The sequence below is a fragment of the Hyla sarda genome, chromosome 3 (assembly GCF_029499605.1).
Source record: "Hyla sarda isolate aHylSar1 chromosome 3, aHylSar1.hap1, whole genome shotgun sequence".
In the NCBI taxonomy this organism is placed as follows: Eukaryota; Metazoa; Chordata; class Amphibia; order Anura; family Hylidae; genus Hyla; species Hyla sarda.
Window position 1 is genome coordinate 228,282,243 of NC_079191.1, and position 16,491 is coordinate 228,298,733.

The following is a 16,491-nucleotide window of genomic DNA, read 5'->3' on the forward strand; positions in this document are numbered from 1 at the left end:
GACAGTCAACGGCTGTCCGACAATACTGGGAGTTGTTGTTTTGCAACAGCTGAAGGCTCCGTTTTGGAAACAGTGGCGTACCAGACGTTTGTCATTTTTATTGGGGAGGGGGGCTGTGTAGGGGTATGTGTATATGTAGTGTTTTTTACTTTTTATTTCATTTTGTGTTAGTGTAGTGTAGTGTTTTTAGGGTACAGTCACACGGTCGGGAGTTCACAGTAGTTTCTCGCTGGCAGTTTGAGCTGCGACAGAAAATTTGCCGCAGCTCAAACTTGCAGCCGGATACTTACTGTAAACCTTCGCCCATGTGAGTGTACCCTGTACGTTCACATTGGGGGGGGGGGGACATCCAGCTGTTGCAAAATTACAACTCCCAGCATGCGCTGACAGACTGTACACGCTGAGAGTTTTAGTTTTGCAACAGCTGTAGGCACACTGGTTATGTATCACTGAGTTTGTGACCTAACTCAGTGAATCACAACCAGTGTGCCTCCAGCTGTTGCAAAACTACAACTCCCAGCATGTACGGTGCATGGCGTACGGTGACTGCTGAGAGTTGTAGTTTGCAACAGCTGGAGGCACACCGGTCGTGAAACACTGAGTTAGGTAAAAAAAAACTCTGAGCTTCACAACCATTGTGCCTTCAGCTGTTGCAAAACTACAACTCTCAGCAGTCACCGACAGCCAACGGGCATGCTGGGAGTTGTAGTTATGCAACCAGCAGATGCACCACTACAACTCCCAGCATGCACTTTAGCTGTTTATGCAAGCTGGGAGTTGTAGTTATACAACAGCTGAAGGTACACTTTTCCATAGAAAAAATGTGCCTCCAGCTGTTGCAAAACTATAAGTCCCAGCATGCCCATAAGGGAATGCTGGGAGTTGTGGTTGTCTGCCACCTGCTGTTGCATAACTACAGCTCCCAGCATGCCCTTTTTGCATGCTGGGAGCTGTTGCTAAGCAACAGCAGGAGGCTGTCACTCACCCAACTCCTGATCCACGCTGCAGGTCAGTCCCTCGCCGCCGCTGTTCCTGGGGCCCCAATCCCAACATTGACGCCGGGGATCGGGGTACCCAGCTCCCGGGGTCCACATCCCGCACCCGCTCACGTCCTCCGGAAGAGGGGCGGAGCGGGTGGCGGGAGTGACACCCGCAGCAGGTGCATCAGGGTGCATCAGGTGAATCAGGGCGATCGTGAGGTGGCACCAGTGCCACCTCACCCCTGCTGGCTGTGGATGTTCGGGGCCGTCAGAGCCAGTAATTCCGGGTCACCGGGTCACTGGAGACCCGATTGACCCGGAATCCGCCGCAGATCGCTGGACTGAATTGTCCAGTGATCTGCGGCCATCGCCGACATGGGGGGTCATCATGATCCCCCTGGGCGATATGCCCCGATGCCTGCTGAACGATTTCAGCAGGCATCGGCTCCTCTCCAGATGGCTGCGGGGGGCCGGGAAAGCACATGACGTTCTCATACGTCATGTGTCCTTAAGGACTCGGAAATGGAGACGTATGAGAACGTCATGTGTGCTTAAGGGGTTAAATCTGGAATATGGGCCATTAAACCTAAGATGTGAGTGGAGAGTAGATCTAGTTGGCATAGTTTATTAGGAATGATGTAACGGTTCCAAATGTGGAAGATTGCTTTGATAGTTGGGTGAGAACTAATAATTGTCTTCTCAAACATATATGCTGCGATAAGAATGTTTTTGATTGTGGTGTCTTTCAACACAGATGATTTCATAGCCACCCATAATTTGGAGGTGTCGTCATTTCAAAGGCTTTTGAGTTGGCCTAATAAGGCTGCTTTATAATATTGGAGAATAGAAGGGCAACCTATGCCTCCATTTTTCAAAGATGGATACAAGGTTGTAGCCTTATTCTAGTTTTTTTTTCCCTGTTCCATATATATTACATAACAGTGGATTGTAGCTTATGAATATAAGAAAAAGGTAAATAAATTGGAACATTTCAAAAAGTATAAAGAAATTTGGGTAAAATCAACATTTTAATAGCAGCCACTTTACCAAGCCAAGGAATCCCCACTGCTGGAAGATTAGATATGGTTTGTTTCAGGTTCTTTAAAAGTGTGACATCATTTGCTTCAAAAAGGTTGGAGGTAGGATAAGTCAATTTTATTCCTAGATACTGCAACCCATGGAAATGGGAAACGTGCTTTGAGCGTTTGGACAGTTTTGATGGGAAGACCTAAATTCAATATTTGGGATTTATTGTTACTCACTTTAAATTAGGAGATGGCTCCAAACGTTTGAAGATCTTGTATAATATCGGGTAGGGATTGTTGCAGATCTCTACATTGTTTGCAAAGAGTCCGATGCAATGATTTTTATTTCCCATGTCTACGTCTGAGATAAGGGGGTTTGCTCAAAATTTTTTAGCTAATGGTTCCATTACTAAAGCGAAAATTAATGGGGACAATGGGCACCCTTGACTGGTCCAATTAGTGACCACCAACACAAAGAAGGGATTCATACAATATGAACCAAACAATAAGGTCCTGTGTTACTTAAACAACTAAACTATATAACCTATCAACCTCAAAGACCACTCAAAAAAGGACCATGTATAAAAAATAGGTATTCTTTATTATGAAAAAAATACAAAAAACAAGTTAAAAGCAAGAGGCATGGACACAGAAAATGGTGGGGACTAGGGAAAAGAGGGGTACAAATCCAAATTTGAGAATGGCTATGTAGCAATAACAAAGAGTAACGGCCAGCTATAGAGAATACAGTAATAGTCCAAAACAAGTGTGTTCGGCAGAACTAGGTAAAGATATATAAGTATAATGCAATCGTGCAACAAATGCAAAAAATGCACAGTAACCAGTGAATAATAAGTGAATAAGTGCATAGGAATAGTCTCCTGAACCCGAAAAGAGCACCAACTAATAACAGGTTTATAGAGACGACCCCCCCCCCCCCCCGTACCCCAGTCACCCACCACACCTCCGATGTGTTTCGCCCGGGGGGCTTTGTCCAGGAGTAAATTTTTTCAGCTGATGGGGACAATGGGCACCCTTGACTGGTCCAATTAATGATATCAAACCTGTATTAGAAGAAGCCAGAAGTAAAAACTGATGCTGATGGACGAGAATATAAGACTAACATTGCTGCCTTAATCCTATTAGTGAAGCCAAATTTAGTTAGGACTAAGTCCAAGTATCCCCAATGGACCCTGTCAAATGCCTTCTCCTCATCAAGAGTTAATAGCAAAAAAGGCACCCGACAGGTCTCAACATGATGAATCAAATTAATGAACCGTCTCGTACCATCAATCGTCTGCCATCAACCGTCTGCCTTTGTTTTAATTAGGGAGGGGAGGACATCAGTTATTAAATTTGCAAGGATCTTAAGTCAACATTTAAAAGCGAGATTGGTCTAAAGTTTTCGAGTTTGTCAAGAGATTTTCCAGGTTTAAGCAGAGTAATGATAATTGCTTGGAGCATTTCAGGGGGAATTGTGCCCATGTGCAATATTTCATTAAAGGTGGATAGAAGATGGGGGGTAAGAATATTACCAGAAGTTATATAATATTCATTAGTGAACCCATCGGGTCCGGAGGATTTGTTGGGTTTCAAAGAGGAGATTGCCAAGCTCAACTCGAGGTCCGTAATGGGCTCGTTTAGTAAATCTAGTTCAGTAGGGTCAATAGTTGGAAGATTTTGGCCTTCCAAAAAAGATTTTATAAAGGGTAGGCTTGGTTGGGGGGTATTAGAGTCTAAATGCAAATTATATAGGTCTTTGTAATAATCAGCAAATATATTAGCTATGGATTGTGGGTTAAGAATTTTCTCTCTTTTATTATTATAAATATAGAGGATCTTAGTTTTAGCATTTCTAGATTTAAAGCCATTCGCTAGAAGTTTACCTGCTTTGTTTCCCTGCCAATAGAATTGCGTATTAGTTCTTTTAAGAAAAAAATCAAAGTTGTATTGAAGAAGTTCTTTTTTAATTCTGGGTCTCTAGAAACTTTATAATTGGTTTCAAAAGACCTAATTTTATTGGTGAGGTCCATAGTCTTAGCTAATCTAGACTTTTTTTTTATTGGAGGCGTGTTTTTTTCCATAGGTTGTCCCTGGCGACAAAAGGTGCCAAGCGTCATGACTTCCGTATTTGTGTTACACAGGACCTCAAGGCTGATGTGGCTCGAATTTTTGTGGTCATTTAATGGCCGGACCTGTTTTCAGATGGAGGTGGTGATTAGTGGTGAGTTTTCTTTTTCCACGGAAGCGGCCGGGCCCGTCGGTGTTGGTGCTGTCTTCAGCACTCGGTTCGCTGGGCCGTGGCCCAATTCTTTGCAGCAGTCGGATTTATGCAAGAATATTACTCTTCTTGAATTGTTTCCCACTGTTGCAGCGGTTGATCTCTCGGGGAGGAATTTGCCAGCAGGCGCATCTGTTTTTTGTCAAATAACCTTGGTGTGGTTCAACAGCATGTCGGCAAACTTCCCAACAGTCCTCACATTGCTGCGACATCTTGTTTTATCTCTGTTTGCATTTTAATATTTAGTTTTGGGCACAATATGTGCCTGGTGTTCATAAGGTGCTGGTGGCAGATGCGTTGTCTTGCTTTCATTGGCAGGAATTTCGTCGGCTGCATCCCCAGGCGGAACCTGAGGGGTGTCCCTATGCGACCTGAATGTGGGACCTCGTGGGGAGCAATTGATGGCGTTGTTCCTTCGCGAGCCCATCATGGTAAGGCAGCAGCTGGTGGGAGCCCGGCAGGTGGTGGCTGCGGGTTTTGCCCACTTGGAGTTCATGGCTGACTACTTGTTCTCCCTGCGTATGCGAGAGGTGTCCGAATTGGTGGTGCAGCAGCGGATGTCCAGGGTGGCTTGTAACTTTCACCTGCTGAACTGGCCGGATGTCACAAAATGTTTTCTAATTATGCAGACACCTGGTTTTGTACATGTTGCTTTTCCACCTGGTTGATTGTACCAGGATAGTTTGCTTGTTGGTTTTTGAGGCCAGATTTTTCCCTTTTCTTTTTGCTGCTTTGAGGGGCGTGAACTTCTCCAACCCTCTAAATTTAAGCCGGGGAGTCTTTTGTTTTTGGATATTTATGTCGGACATAAGGTCATTCACATCCTTATAGCTTGCTCCAAGATGGATCAGCCCGGCCGGGGGTCCTGGGTTCCCCTTTTATGGGTGAAGGTCCCATGTGCCTGATTTTGCCTCCTTTTTGAAGGGTGGCCGTCATTTTTTGTTTCATGAGATTCCTCTCCGCTGACCCGTTTTAAGTTAATAGGAATTTTTCGATGTTGCTTAAGCAAGTTGGGTGTAGATCCAGCGGAATTTGGCACTCACTTGCTTCACATCGTTTCTCGGAGGTGTTGGTTCAACATTTGGGTAGGTGGTGCTAGGCTTGCTATGCAAGCTATATCAGGCCTGGCTTACTGTTAGATATTTTCTTTTCAGGTTCCCCCCGGGTGGGCGGTCTGGACAGTGGGCCACTCTAATGTGATTCGGGTGGCCCAGCACGTCGAAGTTCACCCTGGAGGTCGCAATCTGGGATTCCTCGGGATAGAGGTTTCTTGGCAGGGTATCAGGGGCTCAGATGGGCCTCATTGCTCACGGAAGTCGTTGACATCAGCAGGCACATTCAGGGCCCGGTGGTTTTGGTCGTGCACGCTTGAGGCCTTGGCAGCAGCTGCCCGAAAACTAGTCACTACAGCTAAATTTACTATTAACTAAGACTTCTAAGTCCTTTTCCACGTCAGTCATCCCAAGTGTACTCCCATTTAATACATAATCCCAGCCTGGATTTTTCTTCCCCATGTGCATTACCTTACAGTTATCAGTGTTGAACCTCATCTGCCACTTCCCAGCCAAAACCTCCAATCTATCCAGATCCATTTGTATTAGTGTTACATTATGCGCTCTGGCCACACACGCTGGCCGTGAGCGCATGGTCCCCTTACCTGCTGCTGCCGACGGGGCTGGGATTCGCATCGCGGGACGCGCTCGCATGCGAGCCCCAGTCCATCACTCTCTGGGTGTTTCTCCTGCTTCTGCCTCTTCCTCTCTGCTCCGGCACGCATGTCCCAGTTCCCTAGGGCGCGTGCGCTGGAGCTTAAAGATTTAAAGGGCCAGTATGGTCATTAGTGTAATTCACCTGTGGCTCATTTATAAATTCCTCCACCCTCTTCACTCCCCTGCCGGATCTTTGTTGCCTTGTGCCTTAAACCAGTGACACCTTAGACTCCACACCCTGTCCTCTATAGTGTTTACCGCTTTACAGAGTTTAGTATCATCTACAAAGATTGCTACTTTACTATTCAACCCCTCTACAAGGTCATTAATGAATATATTAAATAGAACACGACTTAAGACTGATTTCTGTGATACCCGACTAGTAACAGTCACCCAATCAGAATAAGTACCATTAATAACCACCCTCTGTTTCCTATCACGGAGCCAGTTACTTACCCACTTACACACAGTCTCCCCCCCCCCAGTTCAAGCATTCTCATTTTATGCACCAACCTTTTATGTGGCACCGTATCAAATGCTTTGGAAAAATCCAGATATACGACATCCAACGATTGACCCTGGTCCAGTCTGGAGCTCACCTACTCATAAAGCCATGCTGATATGGAGTCATACATTTATTTTTATCAAGATACTCCAAAATAGCATCCCTTAGAAAACCCTCAAACAATTTACATACAACGGAGGTTAAACTAGCAGGTCTATAATTCCCGGGGTCACCTTTTGGCCCCTTTTTAAATATTGGCCCCACATTTGCCATGCACCAGTCCTGGGGAACAGTCCCTGTTGCTATAGAGTCCCTGAATATAAAAAAATAGGGGTCTGTCTATTACAGTACTTAATTTCTTTAGAACACGGGGGTGAATGCCATCTGGACCTGGAGATTTGTCTATTTTGATTTTTTTTATGCGGCACTGTACTTCTTCCTGGGTTAGACAGGTGACCTGTACTGGGGGGTTTACCTTATTACACTGTATTTTACCTGGCAATTCAATTTCCTTGGTGAATACAGTAGAGAAGAATTTGTTTAATATATTTGCTTTTTCCTGATCCACATTTATAGTTTCTTCCTCATCATTTTTTAAGAGGACAACACTTTCATCTTTAACCTTTTTGCTATTTATATAGTTAAAAAAGTTTTGGGGTCAGTTTTACTCTCATTGGCAATAAGTCTTTCTGTCTCTATTTTTGAGGCTTTTATCTGTTTTTTTACATATTTTAATTTTTGCTCTATAGTATTTTAATGCTTCTTCACTGCCATCCTGTTTTAGTAGTATAAATGCTTAATTTTTTTTATTTATTGCCCCCTTAACATTTTTTTTTATCCATATTGGTTTTCTTTTATTTCTGACCATTTTATTCCCATAAGGTACATACATCTTACAGTGAGAATTTAAAACATTTTTAAGTCTCCCATTTAGTGTCAGTTTTCTTGTTTTTGAGGACATTATTCCACTTTATTTTGTTTGTAAAGTTCAATGTTTTTGTGGCCCCCCGAGAGATTCTCTTATTGAAGAACAAGCTATAATGTATTATATTATCACTATTTCCTAGGTGTCCTTCTACTTGCACATTCGTTACTCTGTCAGGTCTGTTGGTTAATATTATGCTGTAGCAGACCATGTAATCAAAAAAGTCACTTTTATTATTAAAAATACACATATGACAAATGACAAATAACACAAGAGGAATGGCAAACTGATAAATAGGACATCTCCTGGGTAAAGTACAAGCCTGTGCTGCAAATACCTATTTTAAAGGTATATGTAAAGTGGCTAGTGCCATACGCTATTATGTAAATCACTGGAGCAATGTATACATGCAAGTAGCACAGAGTGGTAAAGAGGAGTAAAAATTTATAAAGACAAAGCAACAAGGCTATATCAATGGTACAAGCAGCAATGGTAAATACTGAAGATATTATTACATAAGGTGCATAGATGCATGTAATACAAGCTAAGGTCATACCAACAACAGAAATAAGTAAGAAGCGTGTCGAGGAGACGTCCACCCCTACGACCGTTTTGGACCAAATGTCCTTCTTCAGCATTTACCATTGCTGCTTGTACCATTGATATAGCCTTGTTGCTTTGTCTTTATATATTTTTACTCCTCTTTACCACTCTGTGCTACTTGCATGTATACATTGCTCCATTGATTTACATAATAGCGTATGGCACTAGCCACTTTACATATACCTTTAAAATAGGTATCTGCAGCACAAGCTTGCACTCTACCCAGGAGATGTCATATTTATCAGTTTGCCATTCCTCTTGTGTTATTTGTCATCTGTCATATGTGTATTTTTAATAATAAAAGTGACTTTTTTGATTACATTGTCTGCTACAGCTTTTCTCTGTTTTTGGTATGTGTAGTTAGCTTGCTGGGTTAGCAGTATATATTAGTCCCATCACGCATACCCTGGGAGTACATAGGGGCATATCTACAGTAGTCCCCCTCCCTACAATTAGGGTGTTTTTTTGTCTGTGTTCCATTTTACTAATATTAAGTCTAGTAGGCGTCTCCTCTGGTCAGGCCCTGCACCATTTGGGATAGATAATTGTCTTTAGCTATAGTAAGAAACTTGTTTCCTTTATGAGATTCACATGTCTCAGTCTCCCAGTTTATATCAGGATAGTTAAAGTCCCCCATTATTATCACATCATTCTGACTTGCTGCCTTGTTTATTTGCCTCATTAATTGATCTTCCGGCTGTTCCATTATGTCTGGTGGCTAATAACAAACCCCTATCAGAATTTTTTTATTTTCATCTCCATATATTTCTACCCATAATGACTCCACATTATCATTTCCCTCCCATATATCCTCCCGCAGTGCGGCCTTCAGACTCGATTTCACATAAAGACAAACTCCTCCCCTTTCCGTTTTGTCCGATGCTTCCTAAATAGACTATAACCCTGTATGTTGACCGCCCAGTCACAGCTATCATCCAACCAAGTCTCACCAACCACTCCAGTTTCTCGGTTTTCTTGGTCAGACTTCTGGCATTAGTCAACATGCAATTTAAAGGTGTATGTTTTTTCTTCCTATGAAGCCTATCCCTATTAACTATTCTAACCCCTCTTTCCGCTCCAACCCCTTGTATATTAATATGTCCCCGCTCTCTATCTTCACTATCTTCCCCCTCTACATTGTAGGTCCCCCCAGTCCCTAGTTTAAACACTCCTCCACCCTTCTAGCCATCTTCTCCCCAAGCACAGCTGCACCCTCCCCATTGAGGGGCAGCCCGTCCCTACGGTAGAGCCTGTATCCGACAGCGAAGTCGGCCCAGTTCTCCATGAACCCAAACCCCTCCTTCCTACTCCAGCTTCTTAGCTACTTGTTTACCTCCCTAATCTCCCGCTGCCTCTCTGGTATGGCTCGTGGTACAGGTAATATTTCAGAAAATGTTACCTTGGAGGTCTTTGACTTAAGCTTGCGGCCTAAGTCCCTGAAATTATTTTTAAGGACACTCCACCTACCTCTTAATTTGTCATTGGTGCCAATATGTACCAATGACTGCTGGGTCCTCTCCAGCCCCACCCAGCAACCTGTCAACCCAATCCGCAATGTGCCTAACTCAAGCGCCAGGAAGACAACACACTGTTCCGGAATCCCGGTCTTTGTGACAGATTGCCTTGTCTGTCCCCCTAATAATTGAGTCCCCCACTACCAGTACCTGTTTGGCCTTCCCTGCACTCCTCCCTCCCTCCTTACTGAAGCAGACAACCCCCTGACAGGCAGAGGAATAGGCCTGCTGCAGTACTGCTAGCTCTGAAATGGCATCCCCCTCATCTGCCAACCGGGCAAACTTGTTGGGGTGTGACAGTTCAGGACTAGCCTCCCTGACACTTTTCCCCCTACCCCGTTTTCTGACTGTAACCCAGCTAACTGCCTGACTGTCCTGCACCTCTGTCCCACTATTCTCCCCCACCTCTACCCCAGAGAGTATTTTCTCAGTGAGCAGGAGACTCCTCTCAAAGTTCTCAATGTGTCTCAGTGTTGCCAGTTGCTCCTCTAGATCCAGGATCTGGGCTTCCAAATGAATAACTCGCACACAATATGCACCCTCAAACTGCTGTTCAAGGATTGTATACATTGTGCAAGATGCACACTGGACTACCTTTTCCAACATGGAGGCCATACTAGATTTGAGGATTGCAAAAATTAACAGTAAAAAAAAACTATCAAATTCAATTAAACTCCCTTAATTTTAAGTCTCTCTCACTTTTATACTTACACTCATTTGTATACTTCACACTCTTGTATACAGACACACAATCACTGTCTATGTTTCTCCTTGCTATACTGCTTTCCATTATATAGATTAAAGCCACTTAGGGTTATCATTTGGCAAGTTGCTCGGTTACTTTTCCCCTTTTCCTTCTTAAGTTTGGATACACACTGTCTGAACCAGAGCTTTTCAAACTCTTCATGTTGGTGACACCCTTTTTAGACATGCATAGTTTGCCACACCCCTCACCTTACCACCAATTGCTTGTATCATGTTGTACGTCCTACGACACATGACTTGATACCAGCATTCAGCCCCTGTGCCAATTCATCCCCCTCCATCAGCTCTTGGGCCATTTCATTCCTCCTTCATCACCCCCTGTGCCATTTCATTCCCACTTTTATTGCCATTTTATTCCCCCATATATTCCCCTCTGTGTTATTTCAATTCCCCCCTTATCACCCTCTTTGCCACATCAATCTCCCCTTTATCACATCATCCCTCTTCTGATCCCCCTGTTCCATTTCATTCCCCCTTTACCCCACCCTTGCCATTTAAATCCCATTAATAACTCCTGTGCCACATCATCCCCTCCCTTCCTCTCCTCTCATCCCCACATCAATCTCCCCCTTATCACCCCCTGTACCACATCATCCCTTTGTGCCATTTCAAGCCCCCCCCTATTTTATCACATAATCCCCCTATGCCACATTACTACTCCTCTTTTTCACCATGTGCCACATCCTTCCCTCCCCTCTGATCACCTTGTCATTTCATTTCCTCCTATATACCCTCTGTGCCATTTAAATTTCTCCCCTTTTCACCCCCTATGCCACATCATTCTTCCCATGCCATTTTAATCCATCTCCTTTATCACATCATCCCCCTCTGATCCCCCTGTACCATTTCAGACCTCCCTTTATTACCCCCTTTGTCTCTCCAGGGGACACAGGCCAGTTGCTGGCTCAGGTGCCGGGCATCTTGGCATCTTGACAGGTCCAACGTCCTCTGTGTTGCACTGATGAGTGATGTCCTCCCACTCTTAGTGTGACGACAGGGGCGTCACTTATTAGTCCTAGCAGCCACTGCAGCTCACTGATTTAAAAGTGTCCAAGGTCCATGCTGCGGAACTTTAAATCAGTGAGCAGTTGTGGCTGCTGCTATGGGACCAGACCGTCCACAACTCTGTTGCGAAACCCAGTTTGGAAAGCCCTTATCTAAGAAATTTGACATTGACCAAAACCATGATATGCCATGCGGGCCTGCCTGATCTGTATATTATTGCACAAAGGCTGTAGCACTCATGGCAGATATGAAGTAGTGCTGTGTAAGGTATTACAATGCTTTTGAGAAATTGTCAATTGCTCTTCGTTTGCTAAAAAGTTCTGCAGTTTTGGCCTCTTCAAGTTATTTTAAGGACCAGTGTACATGCTTCTAATTCTTCACCTATAATCGCTCGGCAATAACAATTTAAGAGTATGCCGCCGCAGATTTTTTTTGCCGAGCAATGTTGGTTCCTTGTATTCCTAGCAAAAGTGTGCAATCCTGATGCTGATATTCCATATCTCCTGACCTGTGCCCGCTGATTTCCGATTCTGCCTGACCCTTCCTTTGCCATACTGCCTCTCCTATTGCCAACCTGGATTGCTGCCCTGAACCTGTGGCCCATGCCTCGACCTACTGCATGCATTTGGTTACGTATCTGTCTCATCCCTGGGTACTGTTCTGATTTTCCTGTGTACAACTCAGACCACTAACTACTCCTACATTCCTAACCCACTAGTGTCACTGATACCACCTGGTGCTCTGGGCCGCTACCTACAATGAGACCATACTTGTGGAGTTGTCAGAGTCCGGACTAGCGGCTGGTGAAGACACTGGAGGTGGATCCTCTGTACCAAAGAGGCGATGACGCGGGCTGTACTGGGGAATCGGTTCTAAGCAGTTACTGGTGTTCACCAGAGCCCGCCGCAAAGCAGGATGGACTTGCTGCGGCAGTAACTACCAGGTCGTGTTCCCCAGTAGCGACTCGACTTCTCTGGCAGCTGAGACTGGCGTGGTACACAAGGACTAGACAGAGGCGAGGTCAGACGTGGCAGAAGGTCAGGGCAGGCAGCGAGGTTCGTAGTCAGGGGCAACAGCAGAAGGTCAAGGTACACAGGCTTGGAAAACACTATAACGCTTTCTCAGGGCACAAGGCAACAAGATCCGGCAAGGAGAGGAAGGGGAAGTTTTTTTTTTTATAGGTTAGGGAGTGATAGGAAGTGATTGGGCCAGGCACCAATTAGTGGTGCACTGACCCTTTAAATTTAAGCAAGTCGGCGCGCACGCGCCCTAGGGAGTGGGGCCGCGCGCGCCGGGAGGAAGCAGACGGGGGCGAGAGGTGAGTGAGACAGGGCGCGATCCGAGGGCGGACACGAGCCGTGCCTCGGATCGCGTCCCCTCCGGGGACCAGAGAGCAGCGCTCGCGGTCAGCAATGCCGACCGGAGTGCTGCAGAGGCACACCTTAAGCTCTCCGGGGAGGCAGCGGGACCCGGAGCGCTCGGCGTGACAGGAGTGACCATGTTTTTTCCTTATAGTTGTAGAATTCCAGCTTCCGCATTCCTAGAGTAGGATAAATGGTGAAGGGATTTCCGGCAACTTAAAAATATACACTCACTGGCCACTTTATTAGGTTCACCCTTTCAATTGCTTGAACAAATAGTCAGTCAGTCACATGGCAGCAATACAATGCATTTAGCCAAATAGATGTGCCAAGTAGATATGGTCAAGACAACTTTACGAAGTTCAAACTGAGCATGAGAATGGGAGAGAAAAGGGATTTATAGAAGTTTTCCAGGATTAGAAAAACACTACTTCTTTCGTGCTGCTTCTTTGTGCAAAACCTCTTCCCAACACCTTCTAACGTCTTTGTCAGAATGACTGAGATAGAAAGTATTTTGCCAAAAAGACCATGCTGCTTGTCTAAGTCCAATGATGTGCCTTGCCTTGACAACTGGGCAAATTTTCTTTAAATGTATTGTAGAGCCATGTCTAGTAGTCAACGATCTCACACCAAGAGGTACATTACCCAAAAATATCCTCCAAGAGCCTTTTATTAGGGCAGCGGTGGAAGGACTTTTACACCCTCTTGTGACAAGAGGTCTGTGTCTAATGACTGTATATAAACCTTGTTATTTAAATAACATACATACAACAAGAAGAGTGATTAAGCCTTTGTTTTCTCTTCATCACCTTCTAAGAATCATAACTATATTATTTTTGACAGAGTTGTATGAGGGCTTATTTTTGTAGCATAAGTTGTACTTTTTTAATGGGCTTGTTTTTTAGACAGTGAGTTGTAGTTTTAATTATAACATTTTTGGGTCGATATTACATTTTAATCCATGTTTTTTGGGTTGTAAGGTGGTGAGCATTTCTGGCATTGAGTGTGCCTTTTGGGTGTTTCTTTTGTATTACAACCTATTAGGTTGTAAACATGCATGCACAAACATAGGCCCCTGGTTTCCATGAAAGGAAAACTGCATCTGGAGGTGGGAGAGGTAGTTGGAGGTCAAACAGGAGTGGCACTTGACATTTGTATAAATGCTGTTGATGCTATTGACCAAGGCATTTAAGGGGTTAGATGTCCAGCATCAAAATTATCTTTAAACCCATTGATGATGGATGTTCACTGCAGATAGAAACTAAACCGCCCCATGCAAATGATGGAAAGTGGTTACATTTATATATTAAAATACAGGAGTATGCCCGTACTGACATATTACATATGTATAGTGATGGGTAATGCAGCAGATAGATTCTTCCAGACACTATTTTCTCAGTGACAAAGGGGGCAAAAAGAGATCTATAAAATAAATAAATAAATGTAGCAATCTACTGGAATACTATACTAATAATGCCTTGGAACAAATATTCTACACATGGTAGCTTTTAACACTACCATCTACACCTTATGTTTTGGCAGCCAGCTGACAGCCATCTTCTGAATGCCATTGGAATGCAAAAATGCGGCAGAAGCCTCTCACAGAGCCACACTTTACATCTTCACCAGAAAAGGGGGCCCCGCTCTTGAGCTCAGTGAGTTTTACAGCAGAAAGATAATGACTGACAACACACCGATAGCAAATCTAGTTGATTAAATGTGTTTCCGGAAACCACTTTGAAGATAGAACCATGTATATTATGTTAAAAGTGAGGAACGTAATCCAATCCTCAGTACATCATATCAGAATCACAGACTGTTCTGAGTGGTTTGACACAGTATGCCAGATATTATCATTACTTTCATCCACTGATGAAGGTTTTGGACTCCTGTAACATTTTGATCTTCATTTCTAGTCTGATATGGATACTTCCAAATTACTGGCTGCTGCATTCAGCAAATGTAACCACATCCAGTCTCTTCATAATGGCTTCATCCCCTTGATGAACAATTCTGTCTTCAGATCCATTTTTATTGCATCTTCCTTATCTTAATTCTTTATCTTTACCCTTTAATGAATCCTTCCTGTGGCCAGAAAAGATTTCCTTTCCTTGTTTCTTCAACCTGAACACAAAGCTAGACAGTACGTTAAGCTTAAATCACAGCAGTGTAAAGTACTGACACTGTAATTAATGCATCACCACACACACAAGGCACAAGGGATTGCTCTGAAGAGATTTATTTTTTCAAACTTTCATATTATTGTAACAGAGCTGGATGTGGATCCTCTAACCTGTGTGGCTGATGACTTGGACCGTATCGGGGAGCAGAGACTAAGGTGCCGCTGGTCTTCACCACAGCCCGCCGCAAGGCAGGAATGCCTTGCTGTGGCAGGCGACACCCAGGTCGCTACCCCCGACACAGCTCGACCACACAGGTAGCTGGGCAAGGCGAGGTCCCGAAGGATAAGGCAGTAGCGTAGTCAAACGTAGAGGAAGGTCAAGGCAGCAGGCAAACGTGCGGAGTCTAATAAGGTAGCGGAAGGTCTGGAAACACGGGTAAGGCTAACAGGCTATAAGGGTCGCTTAATTTCAGGCTAGGGGCACTGAAGATCCGTCAGGGAAGTGTAGGAGGTGCAGGGACTAATAATGTGGTGTCAGGTGCAAACACTAATTATGGGCCATTTAAATTTCAGGGCTCCGGCGCTCGCGCGCCCTAGGAGATGGGACGCACGCGCCGTAGCTGAGACACAGAGGCAGCGGAGCGAGGTGTGTGACGGGCTGGGATTCGCATGCGGGCGCGTCCCGCGATGCCAAAACCCAGCCCCGCCGGCAGACGGGGACACCGGGACACTGCGCTTACGGACGGAGCTTGCGGCCGGAACGTAGAGCAGAACAGTACCCCCTCCCCTTTGGTCACCCCCTCCTTCTGCGGTTCAGGAATTTCGTGATTAGGTCCTGGTCCAGAATGTTGTCCTGTGGCTCCCAAGACCTCTCCTGCGGACCAAATCCTTCCCAATCTACAGGGTGGGCCATTTATATGGATACACCTGAATAAAATGGGAATGGTTGGTGATATTAACTTCCTGTTTGTGGCACATTAGTATATGTGAGGGGGGAAACTTTTCAAGATGGGTGGGGACCATGGTGTGGCTAATACCACACATTGCCAATCACGGCAATGTGCGGTATTAGCCCTTTAGAAGCGGTGGTCAAAGCTGACCGTCGCTTCTAAAGTGAAAGTGAAACTATCCTGGCTAGTCAGTCGGGCTGTTCGGGACCGCCGCCGTCAAATTGTGGCGTCCCGAACAGCTTACAGGACACCAGGAGGGCCCTTACCTGCCTCCTCCGTGTCCGATCGATGAATGACTGCTCCGTGCCTGAGATCCAGACAGGAGCAGTCAAGCGCCGACAACACTGATCACAGGCGTGTTAAAGGGGTATTCCAGGAAAAACTTTTTTATATAGATCAACTGGCTCCAGAAAGGTAAACAGATTTGTATATTACTTCTATTAAAAAATCTTAATCCTTTCAGTACTTATGAGCTTCTGAAGTTAAGGTTGTTCTTTTCTGTCTAAATCCTCTGTGATGACACCTGTCTCGGGAACCGCCCAATTTAGAAGAGATTTGCTATGGGGATTTGCTTCTAAACTGGGTGTTTCCTGAGACAGGTGTCATCAGAGAGGATTTAGACACAAAAGAACAACCTTAACTTCAGAAGCTCATAAGTACTGAAAGGATTAACATTTTTTAATAGAAGAAATTTACAAATCTGTTTAACTTTCTGGAGCCAGTTGATATATAAAAAAAAGTTTTTC